Source organism: Tenrec ecaudatus, chromosome 1, assembly GCF_050624435.1.
Source record: "Tenrec ecaudatus isolate mTenEca1 chromosome 1, mTenEca1.hap1, whole genome shotgun sequence".
In the NCBI taxonomy this organism is placed as follows: Eukaryota; Metazoa; Chordata; class Mammalia; order Afrosoricida; family Tenrecidae; genus Tenrec; species Tenrec ecaudatus.
This window is the reverse complement of record NC_134530.1, coordinates 20,428,393-20,434,045: the sequence shown is the minus strand read 5'-3', so window position 1 is coordinate 20,434,045 and position 5,653 is coordinate 20,428,393. Positions and strand designations below refer to the sequence as shown.

The 5,653-nt window shown below is 36.3% G+C and overlaps 1 pseudogene; it reads right to left on the bottom strand.

The window, feature by feature from the left end:
- Nucleotides 1-246: 246 nt before the first annotated feature.
- On the bottom strand, nucleotides 247-1,167 carry LOC142452346 (olfactory receptor 7A10-like; annotated as a pseudogene).
- Between the last annotated feature and the right edge of the window lie 4,486 nt (nucleotides 1,168-5,653).

Below are 5,653 nucleotides of genomic sequence, written 5' to 3'. Positions count from 1 at the left end.
CCCTGAAAGAACTGGCCATTGAGGGAAGATATGATTAAAGTAAACACATTTTAAAATATGCAGGAATTAATTTCATATTATTTCTTCAATTTTTCTATTATATCTTAAATATTAAGGAGACTAAATTCTGTACATTAGCACATATACAATGGGGAAAATATAATACAGATTTTTGCAATTTTGAATTTGTTTTTCAAAAGTAGCTCTCTAAATGTAAGGATCTGTTTCAGCTATATAGGATGTTTCTCAGCTGAAAAGTTTTCTTAGGGCTTGCTTTATGTCTTTATTTCTCAGACTGTAGATAAAGGGATTCAGCATGGGTGTGGCTACAGTGTACATCACTGAGGCTATTGCAGTGACCCTGGCATTCTCAATAGCAGCAGAACTGAGATAAACACCGAGACCTGTACCATAGAACAAGGAGACCACGGAAAGGTGAGACCCACAGGTGGAAAAGGCTTTATATTTGCCCCCAGCTGATGTGATTTTCAAAATGGAGGACACAATCTTCATGTAAGAGAAAAGGATTCCACTGAGTGGAATAACAACCAGAAATCCAGTTGTTAAATACATGATTAAGTCACTGAAGAATGTGTCAGAACAAGCAAGATGGACGACCTGATTAAGTTCACAGAAAAAATGGGAGATTTCCAATTTGGTACAAAATGATAGTGGTAAAACCATTAAAGCATTTAATACAGAGTGCAGAAATGACAATAACTAGGAAGCCAGAAGCAGGAGGCCACAGGATCTTGGATTCATGATGACCATGTAGTGCAGTGGGTGACAGATGGCCACAAACCGGTCATAGGCCATCACTGTCAATAGGAAGTTGTCTAATACTGCAAAAAGCAAGAAAAAGTACATCTGAGTGATGCAGTCTTCATATGTAATTGCTTTGCTCTGCATGCGGATATTCATCAGCATCTTTGGGATGGTGGTGGAGGTGAAACAGATGTCAGCAAAGGAGAGGTTAGAGAGGAAGAAGTACATGGGTGTGTGGAGGTGGGAGTCTGTGGTGATGGCCAGGATGATGAGCAGGTTCCCAGTGAAGGTGAGCAGGTACATGGAGAGGAACAGTCCAAAGAGGAGGGGCTGCAGCTCTGCCTCTTCAGAAAGCCCCAGAAGGATGATTTCTGGAATCAGAGTTTGGTTTTTGGACTCCATTTAGTTGGTGAAACTATTGGGAAAGAGAAAAAAAGCATTGCAAACTATACCATAAGCTCTTAATAGCAATTTAAGGGATATAGTGCCATTTGTAATTTAGATAATTAATTAATCAATCCCTATTCACATCTGCATATCTCATGTTCTTCAATGTCATGTGCTCAATGTTCAGTTTGATGCTCAAATTGACTAGCTGTCCTTTCTTGTAATACCATATTTTCCTTAAAACATTATATTTCCCTACAAATTCCTTAAGCCTCTGATTGTCATTCAAAAATGTTTTTGACCAAATGTTTTATTCCAAGTGTTCTTGAAACTTGTTGGAACCGTTGTGAAAAAATAAAAACTCTTACCCTTATTCGACATGAACAAAATTCAGAGGTTTGTAGAGGAAGGAAGACTGGAAACAGGAAGCACAAAGAGGCGGCGGGATAAGCTATGAGACATCGGGGAATTGCTGTGGATGAGTTAAATCAGAATGTGTGTGATTTCTTGAATTCTGATCAGGTCTGTCAACCCCGTACTTGACAGTGAGACATAATCCAGTAAGATATAGAGTAAAAAGAAATGCTTCTTAGAATAATCACTTCTGATAAAGAGGCTTACAGCAGAAACCTGAATGCAGTCAGGATGCTAGTCACGAGAAGAACACGTTGTACAGAGACAGCGCCTGTTCTCCCCCCGACACAGGACTATTCCTCACCCCTCTGACACCACGGTGGATGGTGTACCTGAGGTGCAAAAAGGAATCTGGACTGAAGTTGTAGCTAAATGTGATGGGAATATGGGATTAGATGTCTATGTGGTTGTAAAAGACTCCATGATAAAGAACTTAAACGTCATTTATTATTTTTTATGTATCATTATAACACAACACGATATAGCATATCCTATTGTATTATACTGAGCCGCTAGGTGGTGCCAATGAGCAAGCATTAGACTACTAGCTAAAAGTTTGTCATTTTCAATCAACATGGAAGAATCTAAACCCAATCCTGGTGATCTGCTTCCCAAAGGTCACAGCCTTGAAAATCCCAAAGCCCAGTTCTACTCTGCACATGTGGGTTCATCCAGAGTTGGAGCTGACTTGGTGACAGCTGACATCAATATTGTTAAGTGATACAGTGTGGCGTTATTTGTATGTACTAAAAAGTTACTTTTGCCTCAGATTCTAGGTAGTATAGTATTTCCCTTTTTGGACTGTAGGTGGCAGTGTAAGGTATCTGCTCAACTTGAATCTCATTTGCTGATAACTGCTCCTACTCTCTGGACATTAATTTATGATGGTGTGTTATGGAGGCTGACCCAATTCAACAATAAAAAAAGACCTAAAAAAAGAAAAGTTAGTTTCACTTTCCTCTGAGAACTGAGTTGAGAGTCAATAATCCAAAATCAGGTCTTTGCGTATTTCAAAGACCAGTAATCCTTGAGCTGAGATTTTATTTTAGGCCGTCTTCTGCCATGTGGTAGAAAGCCAGTCTACTGAGAGGAAGGGAGGAAAGAAGGAGACAAAAGGGGAAGAAAGGAGATTAATGCAAGCTTTGTAAGAATCAGAGAAAGGAAGGGTATGTTACCTAGTTCTAAAGCTTACAATACCCAGAAAAGTAAAAATAGTGGACTTAATGAACTAGATAAATATTTTAATATATATGATGCAGATGAATTCCTATGCTGACATTATAAATACAATATTAAAATAATAGTGATTAATTGAAATATTCATATATAGAAAAATGGAAGAGAATGTTACAAAAAGAAATTTTCATTCCTTTCCTAAAATTCAGAGCATTTAGGAGTCATTTTGATATTAACAGCAGAGATTATTTAATATCCTAATGAAATGCTACTGTATTCTTCAAGCTTTAGAAAAATAATAATGATATAAATTGTCTACAATCTCTTTCAGAAAGCAATAAGCAAAGCGTATATTTCCTAATTCATTCTGTGAAGCCGGCAGTTTCCTAATATCACATCCAGGAGTCCTGGTGGGAGAGTGGATTATCATTAAGCTGCAACAACAAGATCAGCAGTCTGAAATCACCATCACTCCATAGGAGAAAGACGAGGCTTTCTGCTCCATCGACAGTCAAAGGCTTGGAACCTCATGGGGACAGTTATACTCTGTCCTATAGGGTCTCTATGAGTCAAAATAGATTGGAAGGCTGTGAGTAATATCAAATCCAGATAAAAATATATAACAAAGGAAGACTATCTCCCACTATTACCCATGAAATAAATGCAAAATTCTTCAACAAATACTAATCAATATAATCCAACAATGTATGGCAAGAATAATATATTACAATTAAATGGTATCTATTCCAGCAATGGGAAAGTGGGTCAAAATTTGAAAATCAGTTTATGTGATAGCTTACATCAACTAGCCAAGGGAAAAAAATGAAATATAGAAAAACTAAACGACTAAAGAAAAAAGTCATAAATTCAAATTGCAATAAGCATTCGATAGCATTCAAAATGATTATTTACATTTTAAATTCCTACAAAAAAGTTGAAAACAGTTTTAAAAGTTGGCTTGATAGAGTACATCTATGAAACTTACCACTAGGGTCATATTCAATGGAGAAAAATTGGACTTTTGTCCCTTTTATTCATAACAGGGCAAGGGTATCCTCTCTTAACACTCTTATTTCAATGCATGGCCTAAGAGGCACAATAACACAAATTTTACAAATAAAACCACACAGACTGGGAAAAACAAATGAAGCTGTCTCTATTCACAGAAGACCTCACTGCCTATGTAGAAAACTCAAAGAAACCGCCACAAACAGAAAATACTAAAACTAATAAAGAGAGCAAAATGATAGCTTGCAAAATAAAGATATAACCACCAATAAATTTCCACATAACAATAACAAACAGTAACATACCAAAATGAAATTCTGTAGTCATGGCAATAATAGATCAAAATGCAAACAAAATCAATGGTCTAAAAATTACATAATACCTGTGAGAGAAATGAAATGACCAAATACATAGATATTCACTGTTCATGAATTGCAAGGATGAATAATTCTGTGAAATGTAAAACCTTCCCAACTAGATACGTATATTTAATGCAATTCCGATCAAGATCTAAGCCAGTTTATAGCTATTGAAAGAATGATAATGAAGTTGATACTTAACCCCGTGGTCTTCTACCCAAAACCAAGAAATCAAAACTTCAAAATTTTAAACTCTTTAACTCCAGTCTCCTCATGAAACATCAGACAAACACCAAGTGAAAGACATTTTACAAAATAGTTAACCAGCACATGTCAACACTTGCATGGTCATCAAACAAGGACAAATATCAGGGTACCTGGCACAGCCACAGGAGTCCACCGAAGGATTCTGGATAGAGATGACAACACGCATCTAAGCGAAAGGTTTATGAGAAATCTTTACTGAATTCATAATTTTTCTATTAAAAACACCTAAACAAATATGTTATCTCTAGAGCTTCACCCATGTTGGGTTGCATATCATAAAGAACATAAGAAAAAACATAACCAAGAGTCAAGAGAGTTACCAGCAATAACAAATATAACAGAGATAAATTCCATTGTGAACAAATAGAAACTACTGAAAATATTAACAGCTGCATTGAGCACAAACTAGAGAGAGCAACTGAAAAGATTTTAACTATTGAAGTGAAATTTATCATTTTACTCTGCATGGTCATCTCTACAAGACTCCGTTGGATAACCTGGTTATTCCAATATCTCAATTATGGTGATGGTCAATAGCGAGAATAAGAGTTCCTGCTGGGGATGGCAGGGTACCTAGATGGGGGCACGGGAAAAATAAGAGGTGCCTGATATCAAGAAGTACAAGAAGGAAAAATAATTGAAACTAATAATGTACAACATTGCTTGATATGATTGAACTATGGAATGGTATATCTGGACTGGGTCCTAACACAGTGGTTTAAAAGAAAGAAAAATACATTACAATAAGTTAGTATTAGAAAAACTGTTGAAAGAGTTAAGTTAAGTAAAATTTTTTAAATTAGTTATATGCAAATATCTTGAATACAACAAGCTGTGAACTTGATCCAGAGTCTGCTATTTGCCTTGAACTAGAAAAATCGCAGCTTTAACTCACATATTCTGCATCACTTAAACGCAAATTCTGATGCCAAATTTGTAGACGAGTTTAAAAAAGAAATAACTATTAAAATTTTAAAATAAATAAAAAGTAATTTAAAATGTCAAGTTGCCTCACATAACTCAGTCGATTTTGGGATATAGTATAACTCAAAATCTCAGATTCATCTCCCACTTCTTCTGTGCTTTTCCACTCTTCATCTCTCTACGGGCTTCACAGGAGCAGTAATCTGCTCTGCTCATGGACCAGAGCAATGTTTTCAAAGGCGAGTCTGACTGCAGACAGACTGTGCTGCTAATTCTGCCTTGACGCTCCTCTAATTTCAGAGTTGTCCTTCCTTAGGCAAAATATCCAGCTCTGTGTTACATGGCTGCTGCCT